Source organism: Saccopteryx leptura, chromosome 13 (genome assembly GCF_036850995.1).
Source record: "Saccopteryx leptura isolate mSacLep1 chromosome 13, mSacLep1_pri_phased_curated, whole genome shotgun sequence".
Classification (NCBI taxonomy): Eukaryota; Metazoa; Chordata; class Mammalia; order Chiroptera; family Emballonuridae; genus Saccopteryx; species Saccopteryx leptura.
The window spans coordinates 34,956,507-34,972,685 of record NC_089515.1 but is presented as its reverse complement, the minus strand read 5'-3'; the positions used below and the strand labels follow the sequence as shown (position 1 = coordinate 34,972,685).

Sequence of the window (16,179 nt, the reverse complement as noted above, 5' to 3'; positions counted from 1 at the left end):
ACATGCTTCTGCCTTTATTCCTCGTTTACTTTTTATCCTATTTAAAGCACCACCCTCCATCCAGTCACTCAAGTTAGGAATTTCAACAGGAATTTGTCCCTTCCCTTCTTCCTCACTGAGGAACAAGTTCAATTGGTCACTGAAACTTATTAATTCTGCCCCCTAAATTTCTGCTTGACAACCCCTCTTCATTCCAGCCAGTATAATATGATACTTCACCTAAATTATGGCAGATACAGCCTATCTCCCATCTAGTACCCTTCTAAATGTGGCCTCCATACTAAAGCCTGAGTAATCATTCAAACACAATTTTACCATGTTATGACCCTTCCTAAAACTCTTGTAATTATCTTTCCCTCGCCAAGAGGATAAAATACAAGCCTAATTTTTTACTCTTCTTTCCAACTATACCAAACTACTACAGGTTCCTGGATGAAACCATGCTTATATTTTAATGCCTCTGCACATATTCCTTCTGCCTGAAATATCTTTGTACTTCTTGATAAACTCTTCTACTCACCCCTTAGAACCAGATGTCATCTCTTTGAAGCTTTCCCTGACCATGTGAGCAGAACTGCCCATTTTCTCTTTCATATATCTCTAGCACACACATTCCTCTATTGCAACATTCTTCATACTTTAGTGTAATTACCTGTTTGCACATCTTTCCTAGAATAGTTTTCAGATTAGGACTATATTCATTTTTGTAACCCAGCCATTGGGCCTGAAACAAAGATAAAAACTTGTTGACCAAATCAAAGAACAAAGTTTCTTTCACCTCAATTTATAGAGGCCAAGAGCACATCTTTAACATTAAATGAAGACATTCTCTTGCCATTAAAAGTATTTCAAAAGCACTATGTTTAATGACACTCTGTTTAATGTTTAATGAAGATATTCCATACAAATTTTGGTGCAATTAATTGACCCTTTCTTGTGTAGCAGAAGATTTGTTTTCACTATTTTACAAACTGATTGTTTATTTAAGCCCTATTTCTAAAGAAAATAAATTTGGTTAAAAGCTATAACATTAAGGCTTTAGATACATATTAACAAATTGTTTTTAAAATATTGCACTATATTCTTCCTTGAGAAATGAACTTCTAATATGAAAACAATGTATGACTACTGTATACAATAAAGAATAACATAGTTACTATTCTGATGATAACCTATTGTAGAAAAACATCTTTTTTTTCTTTTTTATCCATTTTTAGAGAGGAGAGAGAGAGGTAGAGAGAGAGACAGAGAGAGAGAAGGAGGGAGGAGCTGGAAGCATCAACTCCCATATGTGCCTTGACCAGGCAAGCCCAGGGTTTCGAACCGGCGACCTCAGCGTTTCCAGGTCAACGCTTTATCCACTGCGCCACCACAGGTCAGGCCGAAAAACATCTCTTTTGATATTCCAAATAAGGTTAAGTCTCTTTAGGCATCCTGATATGTTTAGTACTTTCCATTCTTCTTCATCATACCTTCCTACAATAAAATAGAAAAAGTAAATTTAAATACTTATAGCCTATGTTTATTAGCTAGAGATTCCATTTCAAACTATGACATATAAATGTGTATATGTGTGTATTCCAATTGAGAAAAAAGATAAACAGACCCTGGCCAAATGGCTCAGTAGACAGAGTGTTATCTCAGCACACTGAAGTTGTGGGTTCAATTCCCTATCAGGGCACATATGAGAAGCAACCAATGAGTGCACAACTAAGTGGAACAATGAGTTGATGCCTCTCTCTCTCAAATCAATGAAAACATTTTTTTAAAAGATAGCTTTTGCCTGACCAGGCGGTGGCGCAGTGGATGGAATGTCGGACTGGGATGCGGAGGACCCAGGTTCGAGACCCCGAGGTCACCAGCTTGAGCGCGGGCTCATCTGGTTTGAACAAAGGGCCCACCAGCTTGAATCCAAGGTCGCTGGCTTGAGCAAGGGGTTACTCGGTCTGCTGAAGGCCCACAGTCAAGGCACATATGAGAAAGCAATCAATGAACAACTAAGGTGTTGCAACACGCAATGAAAAACTAATGATTGATGCTTCTCATCTCTCTCCATTCCTGACTGTCTGTCCCTGTCTGTCCCTCTCTTTGACTCACTCTCTGTCTCTGTAAAAAAATAAATAAATAAATAAAATTAAAAAAAAAAAAAAAAAAAGATAGCTTTCATTTATGTTCCCTAAGTTTGTGGACTTAAATTGTAATTTTTATTTAAAACCTAATATTCACAAAAGTTGTCAAAATGTACAAACTTCCAGTTATAAAATAAGTCATGAGGATGTAATATACAAAATTATATCAATAGTTAATAATAATATATTGTCTATTTGAAAATTGCTATGAGAATAGATCTTAAAAGTTCTCATCACAAGAAAATATTATAACTGTGTGACGATGGATGTTAACTGGTCTTATTGTGGTGAACATTTTGCAATATAACATTTATGTCAATTATATTTCAATTTTAAAAAGAAATGAATACTCATATATTTCCTATAGCTGTGTTCATCTTGGTTCTGAATAATGCTCAAATAATATAAATTTTTTTAATGTTTATTGATTTTAGAGAGAGAGGAAGAGGAGAGAGAGAGAGAAAGACAGGAACAGCAATTTGCTCCTGTTTGTGCCATGACCGGGATCGAACTGGCAACCTCTCCAGCCAGGGAACATATATTTTTTATATAAAAAGTTCTATGCATCAAAATTTTGTGAACTTACAGAGAAACTAAATTTATACTCTTTAAAATTTTTATTTTATTTTATTTTTTACAGAGAGAGTCAGAAAGAGGGATAGACAGGGACAGACAGACAGGAATGGAGAGATGAGAAGCATCAATCATTAGTTTTTCGTTGCACATTGCAACACCTTAATTGTTCATTGATTGCTTTCTCATATGTGCCTTGACTGTGGGCCTTCAGCAGACCGAGTAACCCCTTGCTCGAGCCAGCAAGCTTGGGCTCAAGCTGGTGAGCATTTTGCTCAAACCAGATGAGCCCGCACTCAAGCTGGCGACCTCAGGGTCTCGAACCTGGGTTTTCTGCATCCCAGTCTGATGCTCTATCCACTGCGCCACCGCCAGGTCAAGCTAAATTTATAATCTTTTAAAAAGCACCTCACATTATTTTTAGTTTTTATCCAATGGCAAATTGAGTACCCTTACCACAATGTACTCTCCTTTACAAACTCTTTTTGGTATAACATACCTCCCTTTCATCAACAATAGTTGTTCATTTTCCTACTGTTATTATAACTCAGTAATAAGAACCCTCTGGAGGCTTCAAAGATTGCACAATGATTTCAGGAAATATAGTTAAGTGTTATATGGGTCATTTCTTCTCCCTTATAATAATTTTTATATTTTAAATTTATTTAAAATTTATTCTGAAAGAACAGATTTTCTTTCAGAATTCAGATAAACCCTACCCAGTTAATTTTTTTTTTTTTTTTTTTTTTTTTTTTTTTTTTTTTTTTTGCATTTTTCTGAAGCTGGAAACAGGGAGAGACAGTCAGACAGACTCCCGCATGCGCCTGACCGGATCTACCCGGCAGGCCCACCATGGGGCGACACTCTGCCCACCAGGGGGAGATGCTCTGCCCATCCTGGGCGGCGCCATGTCGCGACCAGAGCCACTCTAGCGCCTGAGGCAGAGGCCACAGAGCCATCCCCAGTGCCCCGGCCATCTTTGCTCCAATGGAGCCTTGGCTGCGGGAGGGGAAGAGAGAGACAGAGAGGAAGGAGGGGGAGGGGTGGAGAAGCAAATGGGCGCTTCTCCTGTGTGCCCTGGCCGGAATCGAACCCGGGTCCTCCGCACACTAGGCCGACGCTCTACCACTGAGCCAACCAGCCAGGGCCCCCAGTTAATGTTTTAAGTTGTTTTTCAAATCTCCCAATAGTCTCACCATTGCACTTTATTTATTTAAATTAAGGGAGAGGCAGGGAGGCAGAGAGACAGACTCCTGCATGCGCCCCAACCAGGATCCACTCACCAAGCTCTGGCCATCTGGGGCCATTGCTCTGTTGCTCCACAACTTTAGTGCTTGAGGAGAGACCATGGAGCCATCCTCAGCACTGGGAGCCAATTTGCTCCTACCAGTCAAGCCATGACTGGGAGAGAGAGAGAGAGAGAGAGAGAGAGAGAGAGAGAGAGAAAGGAAGAGGGGGAGGGGAGGAGAAGCAGATGGTTGCTTCTCCTGTGTGCCTGACCAGGAATCAAACCCGGGACTTCCACATGCTGGGTGACGCTCTACCACTGAGCCAACCAGCCAGAGCCCCATTTCACTTTAAATGCTGTTCAGAATTGTCCTTATTAAGTTGGAATCAATGAGCTCTTTTCAAGGAGCTGGCCTTAGAGGTATCACCAGCTTTCATAGTTTCAACTGCCATCTGCAATATTTTAGCTACAGTTTTGAGCATTTCCCAACAGCTTTCCAACTGTCTACTAGACATTACCATAAACCAGTTTCATCATGTCCCTCATCATTATCTATGGGGCAAAAGTCAAATACTTACCCTAGTACTTAGTATTTAGAGCTCTCCCCCTTTAATCTCAATCTATGTTCCCAGACAGCATTAATCCCACTTCTCTAGGCAAGCTGGTCTACTAATGGTCCTGAACCTTGCTGATGTTACCCATCCCAAATGGTATGCCCTCCTCATCTACTCTATTATCTAACTTCATTTTTCTTCAGATCCTAGTTCAAACACCAGTATCTAACAATAGCATCTACCTGGACCATATATTTATTGCTTTGCATTTCTATTTACCATTTCTGCAATAATTATGTTAACTCCCCAACTACAACTCAAAGCTTCTTGGGAGAAAGCATTACAACTTATGCTTTTGTTCTTCCTCAAACATTGGTAGAATATCTTGCAGGGAGCTTAGTAATAAGAGCTAACATTTATGGAGTACATACTATGTGCTTGATATAATGTTAAGTGCTTTCCAAATATTCATTCCATCCATGTAATGAACTTATGAAGTAAATACTATTACTGTTCCTAAATCAACATGACAAAATGAAAATTTAGAAAGGTGATTTAGCCTGACTTGTGGTGGTGCAGTAAGTAAAGCATCAACTTGGAATGCTGAGGTTGTCGGTTGGAAACTCTAGGCTTGCCAGATCAAGGCACATACAAGAAGCAACTATTATGGCCTGACTAGGCGGTGGCACAGTAGATGGAGCATCAAATTGGGACACAGAGGACCCAGGTTCGAAACCCCAAGTGCTGGCTTGAGCATGGGCTCACCAGCTTGAGTGTACGGTAGAGTTGCTGGCTTGAGAGTAGGATCATAAACATGACCCCATGGTCACTGGCTTGAGTCCAAAGGTCACTGGCTTGAAGCCCAGGGTTACTGGCTTGAGCCCAAGGTCACTGGCTTGAGCAAGAGCTCACTTGCTCTGCTGTAGTCCCCTGTTCAAGGTGCATATGAGAAGGCAGTCAATGAATAACTAAGGAGACTAAGGAGCCACAATGAAGAATTGATGCTTCTCATCTCTCTCCCTTCCTGTCTGTCCCTATCTGTCTCTTTCTCTGTCTGTCTGTCTCTCTCTCTCTCTGTCACACAAAAAAAGCAACTACTATGAGTTGATGCTTCCTGCACCCCCTTCTCTCTCTCTCTCCTTTCTCTTCTCTCTAAAATCAATAAATAAAATATTTTTCTTTTTTTTTTTTTTTTTTTTTTTTTTACAGAGACAGAGAGAGAGTCAGAGAGAGGGATAGACAGGGACAGACAGACAGGAACGGAGAGAGATGAGAAGCATCAATCATCAGTTTTTCATTGCAACACCTTAGTTATTCATTGATTGCTTTCTCATATGTGCCTTGACCGTGGGCCTTCAGCAGACCGAGTAACCCCTTGCTTGAAAGACCTCGGGTACAAGCTGGTGAGCTTTTGCTCAAGCCAGATGAGCCTGTGCTCAAGCTGGTGACCTTGGGGTCTCAAACCTGGGTCCTCAGCATCCTAGTTCGACGCTCTATCCACTGCGCCACCACCTTGTCAGGCAATAAATAAAATCTTAAAAAGAAAAAAGTGAGCCCTGGCCGGTTGGCTCAGCGGTAGAGCGTCGGCCTGGCGTGGGGAGGACCCGGGTTCGATTCCCGGCCAGGGCACATAGGAGAAGCGCCCATTTGCTTCTCCACCCCCACCCTCTCCTTCCTCTCTGTCTCTCTCTTCCCCTCCTGCAGCCAAGGCTCCATTGGAGCAAAGATGGCCCGGGCGCTGGGGATGGCTCCTTGGCCTCTGCCCCAGGCGCTAGAGTGGCTCTGGTCGCCGCAGAGCGACGCCCCGGAGGGGCAGAGCATCGCCCCATGGTGGGCAGAGCATCGCCCCTGGTGGGCGTGCCGGGTGGATCCCGGTCGGGCGCATGCGGGAGTCTGTCTGACTGTCTCTCCCCGTTTCCAGCTTCAGAAAAATACAAAAGAAAAAAGAAAAAAAAAAGAAAAAAGTGATTTACCTACCCAAGGTAGTGTCAAAAATAAGATCTAACTTGAGGTTTGACTCTAAAAACTGGTTTTTGGATAGTGGAGACAGCTTGGGCTTCAAAGGTATAAAAAGAGGGTAAATTGTGATTCAGCAACTTTTCTTTCTCCCATTGACACAAAGCTTTTACAATAATGACCTTTGCCTGAAAACCTGACATAACCCAAAGGGTTCCAAATTCCACCAATGGGTAAGACCCAGTCCCACTAAAGAACATCCTAAAACAGCATGACTGTCTTAAAAAATGATGAATCATCGAAAGAACTGATTTTAGTCTTCAGGGTTCAAGAAAGCAAAGCAGGTCCAGGGGCTGGAAGTGATGGAGGAAAAATATTTCATTGCCACAATCTCTGCTTTAACAGCAAGTAATTAATAGGTGCTGTATACACTGAATCACAGAGATCATCAGAACAAATGGAAGGGCAATCAGTGATCAGTGTGTCTACCCAGGAAGCCCTTGGATCCTACTATTTGAAACCAAGTAGTGTTTGTGTAATATCAGTGCCTTACGTTCAGAGAGAACTAGACTTACTAAACTCCGTCACCTTATCTCCCTTGTTCATAGTCCTGTGCAGTGGATAGACAACATAGGCCCTCATGTTCACTTCCGCAGATTGTAAAATACACCAAAAGGCTGGGCAACAAGACTAGTGGAGAAATCTAGGACATGCTGTGCTTACCAAGCTCATGAACCTTAGAGCTGCATCTGCCAGGAAAAGGGCACTTTTCCTTAATCTCCACAAAGGAATTGTATAAGCAGATGACAGCACTGAGGATAACTGTTGGGAACCCTACTTAAAGATTTCAATGTCAATTTTACCTCATTAAAAACAGAAAAATAAAAAAATAATAAAGATGTGGAAGCCCAGGCTCAGAGGTGTAGCAAGATATAGTTAAAAAGTGGTAGAGCTAAGATTAGAATTCAAGTCTTTAAACTCACTAGTTAGCATGCCTTTTCTTACTACACTATAAGACTCCCATTGGTTCAATTTAATGTAGGCTATCTCATGTAACAGACTGGTATCCTTAGCACTTGCTCCAACCAGCTGAACCAAAATCTAGAGCTTTTTGACGTAGCTCTGTTCTAAAGTCATAGCTGGTCTCTTATTGAGGAAGCTGAGAAACAGATATGTGTGCCAACTGTACCAAGAGGGATACTTTAGATACATCTCCTACCACTTTTGGAAAAACAAATTAGACCACCCATTCTTATGTTAATTGTTCATGACGTCACCACAGTGGCAGGAAGTCAACATCATTTATATTATGGGAGGTGGAAAGGATATAGAATATGAAATCCAATTATCTAAATTTGATACTAGCGATTACCCTTATTAGCTGGCTGGTCCTGGGAGATAGCAATAACAAATATTTAGTAAGCACACCCTATTTGACATGCCATGTACTTTATTTGAATGATGAATAATTTCGCACAACACTAAGAGGTACGTATTTTCATTATCCTCACTTCACTGATGAAGATATAGACCAGTGGTAGTCAACCTGGTCCCTCCCACCCACTAGTGGGCATTCCAGCTTTCATGGTGGGCGGAAGCGGAGCAATCAAAGTATAAATAAAAAGGTAGATTTAATTATAGTAAGTTGTTTTATAAAGATTTATTCTGCCAAACTTAGTGAAAATTCGACATAAAGTACTTGGTAAGTAATTATTATATTATATTATATTATATTATATTACTTGCTGGAACTCTGCTTTATAAATTTTATAAAGTAAAGTTACTTCCCTACTTTATAAATCATCATTACTATGGAACCGGTGGGCGGTTAGAAAATGTTAGTACTAACAGAGATACAAAAGTGGGCGGTAGGCATAAAAAGATTGACTATCCCTGATATAGATGCTCTGGGAAGTGCAAGTAACATACCCTAGGTTACACTGTTGGGAAGAAGAGGAGCTAGGATTCAAATCCTGTTGATACATAATGACTCTAAAACCAATATTCTCAATTTCTGTCTTTGTTTCCTCTAGAATAAAATAGAGATAATAACAGCTAGCCTACCTATATAATCAGTATAAGTGTGTATGAGGGCATTTTAAATAGACTGCAGAACAGAGGTTAATGTATGAAATCCACAGCTGGAACTGACGTGCAGACGGGTTTATCTGAAAGGTCTACACTCAATTACAGATTTCCTTGCCTTCTTTCCACTTAATATTAGGAATCAAATGAGCTGTCTCAAGCCCATACTTCTAGCAACAATGGTCTTGATATCCAACATTATTATCCCACCTCTTTTCATACCCTACATTCCTATGCAGAATACAGAGGGACATATCTTTAAACTGACATAAAATAAAAACTTTATTATTAGATTCAAAATCTGTTGATTGAATTTCTTCATCATTTGGTCATGACAAATATGATGATATTTACACTAAGATCATTTAGTCTATATGTAAGCCTCTAGCTAAGCATTTTACATGCCTTATCAGTTAATCCTCATAATAACCCTAAAAGATAGAAACTATCATTCTTCTCATTTTTCAGATAAGGAAACATGGCCTTAGAAATGCTAAATAATTTGCCTAAGGTGACATAACTAGTGGGTGAATAAGTTCAGGTCTATTTTGACTCAAAAACTCAAGCTCTAAAGCTTATTTCTCATCCTTACCTCCTGCCCACACTCAGGCACAACCCAGAAGACTAATATCAATGCCCACATTTTCTGTAAAATCAAACTTTTGCTTCTTGTTGCTTCTTCCTTCAGTTATCATATTTTATCTAAATCAAAAGTCAAATTGTGGCCTGACCTGTGGTGGCGCAGTGGATAAAGCGTCAACCTGGAACACTGAGGTCGCTGGTTCAAAACCCTGGGTTTGCCCAGTCAAGGCACATATGGGAGTTGATGCTTCCTACTCCTCCCCCCTTCTCTCTTTCTCTCTCTGTCCTCTCCTTTCTAAAATAAATTTTAAAAGTCTTTTTTAAAAAGAATCTAAATATATGGTCTGACAATCTGAAATAATGAAACCGGAAGAATCCAGGACCTATGGTTGTTGGGCCTTTATCTTTCTGCCCCATAAATGACCACCTAGAAAAAGCCCCTTTCAGATTGTTCTCAGAGAACTTTTGAGTCCAGGCCTGGTTCCTCTTAGTGTTAAATCCATCTCTCAAGCAGAGGCCTCTCTACTTAAATTATTTCCACCCCAAATACAAGTAAAAGTGTATTTATAAAGTCACAGAGTTAGAAGAGAGCTGTGGGAGAAGTGAGCAGCTGGGCTGTGTGGGCTCAGGAAGAAGGAAGGAAGGAAGAAAGGAAGGAAGGAAGAGAGGGAGGGAGGGAGGGAGGGAGGGAGGGAGGGAGGGAGGGAGGGAGGGAGGGAGGGAAAGAGAAAGAAAGGAAAAAAGGAAGAAAGAGAAAAAAAGAAGAAAGAAAGAAAGAGAGAGAGAGAGAGAAAGAAAGAAAGAAAGAAAGAAAGAAAGAAAGAAAGAAAGAAAGAAAGAAAGAAAGAGAAAGAAAGAAAGAAAGAAAGAAAGAAAGGAAGAAAGAAAGAAAGAACAGACACGCCTGGGGGAAGGAGAGAGGAAAGGCTTGGGCATGCTCCCAAGAAAGCATGCACTGGGGAAAGAAGGGGGTGGGGAAAGGCACGAGCATGCTTTAGAAAGAGCCACCTCTACTTAAACTCTTCACCCAAAAACCTCAGAGCCTCTCAGAGAATGAGACTTCAAGTATCATCCTGAAAAATTCCTCTTTCAAAAGAAAAAAATGGGCCTGACCTGTGGTGGCACAGTGGATTAAGCATTGACCTGGACTGCTGAGGTCACCGGTTTGAAACCCTGGGCTTGCTTGGTCAAGGCACATATGGGAGTTGATGCTTCCTGCTCCTGACCCCACCCTTCTCTCTCTTTTTTTCACTCTCTCTGCTCCCCACACAACCTCTCTAAAATGAATAATTAAAAAAAAATTTTTTTAAGTAAAGAAAGAAAGGTTTTCTTTCCTTTTTCTCCCCTCTTTAAAATAAGAAGTCTTATCTGACCAGCAGGTGGTACAGTGGATAGACCAGTGGTAGTCAGCCTGGTCCCTACCGCCCACTAGTGGGCGCACCAGCTTTCATGGTGGGCGGTAGCGGAGCAATCAAAGTATAAATACAAAGATAGATTTAACTATAGTAAATTGTTTTATAAAAATTTATTCTGCCAAACTTAGCAAAAATCTGACATAAAGTACTTGGTAAGTAATTATTATTATATGCTTTAACTGGCTGTAACTCTGCTTTATAAATTTTATAAAGTAAAGTTACTTCCCTACTTTATAAATCACCATTACTGTGGAACCAGTGGGCAGTTAGAAAATGTTACTACTAACAGAGATACAAAAGTGGGCGGTAGGTATAAAAAGGTTGACTACCCCTGGGATAAAGCATCGACCTGGTATAAAGCAGGACTCAGGTTCAAAACCCTGAGGTCGTCAGCTTGAGTGCAGGCTCACTAGCTTGAGTATGGAGTAGCCAGCTTGAGCATGGGATCATAGACATGACTCCATGGTCACCAGCTTAAGTCCAAGGTCACTGGCTTGAGCAAGAGGTCACTGGCTCAGATGGGGCCCCCAGGTCAAGGCACCTATGGGAAGCAATCAATGAACAACTACAGTGCCACAACTATGAGTTTATGCTTCTCAGCTCTCCCTCACGTCTCTCTTACAAAATAAAATAAAATAAAATGAAGTCCTTAAGATAGCCCTCTCTTCTACTCCTGGCCTCTCCCACAGAGAGAGAGGGAGAGGAAAGAGTTTATCTGTTCCATCAATGGAAAGGCATATTTTTGTCTCTCCATTCTTTTTTACTTTTTATTAAGATTCTATTTATTGACTTTATAGAGAGAGGATGGGGGGAGTGAGAAGTATCAACTCATAGTTGCTTCACTTTAGTTGCTGATTGCTTGCTTATCATATGTGCCTTGACCAGGCAGGCAAGCCCAGGATTTCGAACTGGCAACCTCAGCATTCCAGGTTGACGCTGTATCCACTGCACCACCACAGGTCAGGAATTGCCTCTCCTTTCTAAAGTGGCTCTTCATTGTAGTTTGCAGTATAGATCCTCCCAGAGAAGACAAAAAAAGAATGCACAGCCCAAAACTTCATATGCAGAAATAATGTGTAAAATTCGCTCATTCAACACATTTGAGCACTTACTATTATATAGTACACTCCCAACATGTACTATTCCTCCCTTGCATCTAAATGATCAAGAATACTCAAAAGTAGTATATAAGAAAGAAAAGATCTTCCTGCATGGGGGTAAAGCAGAATGGTTGTTGAAAAAAAAAAAAGACAATATCAGGTAAGTATAAGTGCTATAAAGAACAAGAGTGAGCCAGGCGGTGCAGTGGATAAACCATCAACCTGAAATACTGCAGAGGTCACCAGTTCAAAACCCCAGGCTTGCCCGGTCAAAGCACATACGAGAAGCAACGACTACTACAAGTTGATGCTTTCTGCTCCTTCTTCACCCTTTCTCTCCCTCTCTCTCTCTCTTCTCTCTAAAATCAATAAAAAATGGGGGGGGGGATTGTCTCTCACTATATATGTCAGGATAAAAATAGGCTCAGGAAAAATGTGACCCCTTCAGTCTTCTGACCCCATCTTTGAAGGAACATCTAATCAATTGTAGTTAAAGAGCAAGTAAACAAGGAGGGAAGTGTATAAGATGAGGTCTGACTGACAGGCAAGCAGGAGCCAGATCATGTAGAGCAGGGGTAGTCAACCTTTTTATACCTACCATCCACTTTTGTATCTCTGTTAGTAGTAACATTTTCTAACCACCCACTGGTTCCACAGTAATGGTGATTTATAAAGTAGGAAAGTAATTTTACTTTATAAAATTTATAAAGCAGGCCCTGGCCGGTTGGCTCAGTGGTAGAGCGTCGGCCTGGCGTGCAGGAGTCCCAGGTTTGATTCCCGGCCAGGGCACACAGGAGAAGCGCCCATTTGCTTCTCCACCCCTCCCCCTCTCCTTCCACTCTGTCTCTCTCTTCCCCTCCCGCAGCCAAGGCTCCAATGGAGCAAAGTTTGCCTGGGCGCTGAGGATGGCTCTGTGGCCTCTGCCTCAGGTGCTAGAATGGCTCTGATTGCGGCAGAGCGACGCCCCAAGATGGGCAAAGCATCGCCCCCTGGTGGGCATGACGGGTGGATCCCGGTCGGGTGCATGCGAGAGTCTGTCTGACTGCCTCCCCGTTTCCAGCTTCGGAAAAATACAAAAAAAAAAAAAATTAAAAAAAAAATTATAAAGCAGAGTTACAGCAAGTTAAAGCATATAATAATAATTACCAAGTACTTTATGTCAAATTTTCGCTGTTTGGCAGAATAAATCTTTATAAAACAACTTACTATAGTTAAATCTATCTTTTTATTTATACTTTGGTTGCTCCGCTACTACCCACCATGAAAGCTGGAATGCTCACTAGTGGGCGGTAGGGACCAGGTTGACTACCACTGCTGTAGAGTCTTTTAAGCTAACTCAAGTTTTGGGGTTTTGTTCTAAGTGTGATGGGAATCCCCTGGAGAGTATTAAGCAGGACCATGACATAATCTGATTTATGCTTTAAAAAGACTACCAGGCCTGACCAAGCGGTGGCGCAGTGGACAGAGCACTGGACTGGGACGTGGAGGACCCAGGTTTGAGACTCTGAGGTCGCCAGCTTGAGCGCGGGCTCATCTGGTTTGAGCAAAGCCCACCAGCTTGGACCCAAGGTAACTGGCTCCAGCAAGGGGTTGGTTACTCGGTCTGCTGAAGGCCCGCGGTCAAGGCACATATGAGAAAGCAATCAATGAACAACTAAGTGTCGCAACACGCAATGAAAAACTAATAATTGATGCTTCTCATCTCTCCATTCCTGTCTGTCTGTCCCTGTCTATCCCTCTCTCTGACTCTCTGTCTCTGTTAAAAAAAAAAAAAAGACTACCAGGATTCTGTGTGAAGAACAGAGTATGGTGGGTGTAAGAGTGGAAACAGAGAGACAGTTGAAAGGGGGTCAGCTATTGTATCATCCCGGTAGGACAAGATGAGGGTGCTGATGGTAGATACTTGAAGAATTAAACAGAAAGTAAAGTGAACACCCTCAATGAAAGCTATGTTTGTCACTGATGCACAAAATCACAGAAGGTTTTCTGAAATTTTACTATAAAATCAAAAAAGTAATATAGTAGTCAGTTTGATTCATAAGTAAACCTTGGTACTAACATTTTTAGCAATATTTTGACATATTTGACTTGTTTATGTTTGACTTTCAGGAAGATTATCTTTTCCTCTCTCTTCTTAGTGAAATGATTCACAGTTTTTCCTCTGGTTCTTGACTTCATTAATTCCCCCTTTCACCTTAATGTATTATAAAGTATACCTAGAATGTTCCTCTCATTTCAGTGGGCACTGCAGGCAACGAAAAGATAACTGGTTGATCTTTTAGGATCTGAGAAACTTCCAACTTTCCTTGGCAACGCCCCCTCTCAAAGTTTTCACCACAGGGAAGTTGTAAATGTAGATGGTTCACACACTATCCAAATTAATTTTCTTGTTCTTTATAAAAATACTGCTGAGTTTCTGAAAATTCATCAAGCTGTACATTTAATTTGGGCACATTTTTGTAGATTTAAAAAAAATTTTTTTTATTTATTCATCTTACAGAGGAGAGGGAGAGACAGAGAGGGGGGGGGAAGGAGCTGGAAGCATCAACTCCCTTATGTGCCTTGACCAGGCAAGCCCAGGGTTTCGAACCGGCGACCTCAGTGTTTCCAGGTTGACGCTTTATCCACTGCGCCACCACAGGTCAGGCTTGATAAGATTTTTTTTAAGTTTGGGAGGGGACTCTCTGACTCTCTTCTCAGCCTTTTGGCTAAGATAAAGTGTAACGTTTGGGAGGGGGACCAAAAAGAAACAAGCAAACAAACAAACAAAAAAACACTCATAGAGATTCCATGATGGCAACCTTTAGAAAGTAGGCAGATTAGATAGTGTCAAAAGTTGAGTTCCTTATACAAATTCTGAGACCAAGACCAAGTTTTGCATGCAAATGACTTATTGGGGCAAGACAAAACTGGCGAGTACACCAGCTAAGAAATGAGGAAGGCAGGAAGAGTCAGAGGGAGACGCTGACCCCAGAGTAGTTGCAGCTGAATATTCAGCCGATCCCGTGAGGAGCTCTGGAGCTTGGGTAGTTCACAGACTTGTTCTCAAATGAGGCATGGCACCTGGGTCTTTCTGCATCTTAAATCAGACAGTTACTGCCTGTGGGCTTCTGAGAGCATACATAACCTTAGGATGCAGAACCCTGCATCCCAAAGCAATGCCCAGCAGAAAACGAAGCTTTCCAACATGAGGAACTAAAATTTCCAGCAGTTGAAGGATAAATATGTTTGCAATGAAGAGAGGCTCTGGTTTGGAGCACCACAGTATCCACTATAGAGAGATACTCTGGTAGTCTCATATAGTCATTTTTTTATTGTTTAATGTTTGTCATGGTACATAGTATTTTATCATGAATATATAGTATTTTTATTAAAATTCTCTAGTAATTTTTGGTATGCCAAATACACTAATTAGCATGCCAATTAGTATTTTCATTCAAATACTAGTTTTTACCATGTAATACAAAATTTTACCATGGGCATATAGCATTTTTATTTAAAATAAATAGCTTCATGTTCAAATATTTTAGAAAAATACTTTTAAAAACCACTGCTGGTGCCCTGGCCAGATAGCTCAGTTGGTTAGCATTGTCCGGATTTGCTGATTTGATTCCCATTCAGGGCAAATACAGAAACACAATGATGTTTCTGTCTCTCTCTCTCCCTTCCTCTAAAATCAATTTTTTAAAATATTTATTAATTTTTAGAGAGAAGAGAAAGAGAGAGAGAGGGAAAAAGAGAGAGAGAGAAAAAAGGAGCAACTTGTAGGTACTTCCTGTAGGTGCATTGACCTGGCAAGCCCAGGATTTCAACCAGGGGCCTCAGCATTCTAGGTGGGTGCTTTATCCATTGTGCCACAACAGGTTAGGCTAAAATCAATTTTAAAAAAATTTTAAAAGCCTAACTGGGCAGTGGTGCAATGGATACAGCGTAGGACTGGGACACAGAGGACCCAGGTTTGAAACCCCAAGGTCGCCAGCTTGAGCGCAGGCTCATCTGGTTTGAGCAAAAAGCTTGCCAGCTTGGACCCAAGATCACTGGATCAAGCAAGGGGTTACTCAGTCTGCTGAAGGACCACACGGTCAAGGCACATATGAGAAAGCAATCAATGAACAACTAAGGTGCCGCAATGAAAAACTGATGATTGATGCTTCTCATCTCTCTCCCTTCTGTCTTTCCCTACCTGTCCTTCTCTCTTTCTCTATCTCTGTCACACACACACACACACACACACACACACAATACTGCTGGAAAAGTGACTCAGGTGCCTCTTCAAATTGTGTGCCTTTATGCAGCTGATGATTAAACCTGAGTCATTTTTTACTTCTCCTTTATCAAGTGCCATGGCTGTGATAAGACTCTTCCATCTATCCTTTTCTGTCACTGCCACCAATGCTAGTCCCCATTTCCTTAAACTTAAAACTTTTCCTGTATCAAATTTCATCCACGTTGTTGGGGACGAGTGGGTTGGGCAGGGAATGCTCCCTTGCATGACTTGCACTAATTCTTCAAATAGTCATTAAGAGTCTGTGAAAGGCACTTACTTAGGGGAATAAC

At 41.2% G+C, this 16,179-nt stretch overlaps 1 protein-coding gene across 2 annotated transcripts in view; it reads right to left on the bottom strand.

The window, feature by feature from the left end:
- CPEB3 (cytoplasmic polyadenylation element binding protein 3) overlaps positions 1 to 16,179 on the bottom strand; it is a 221,763-nt gene that overhangs the window by 190,185 nt on the left and 15,399 nt on the right. The window lies entirely within an intron of this gene.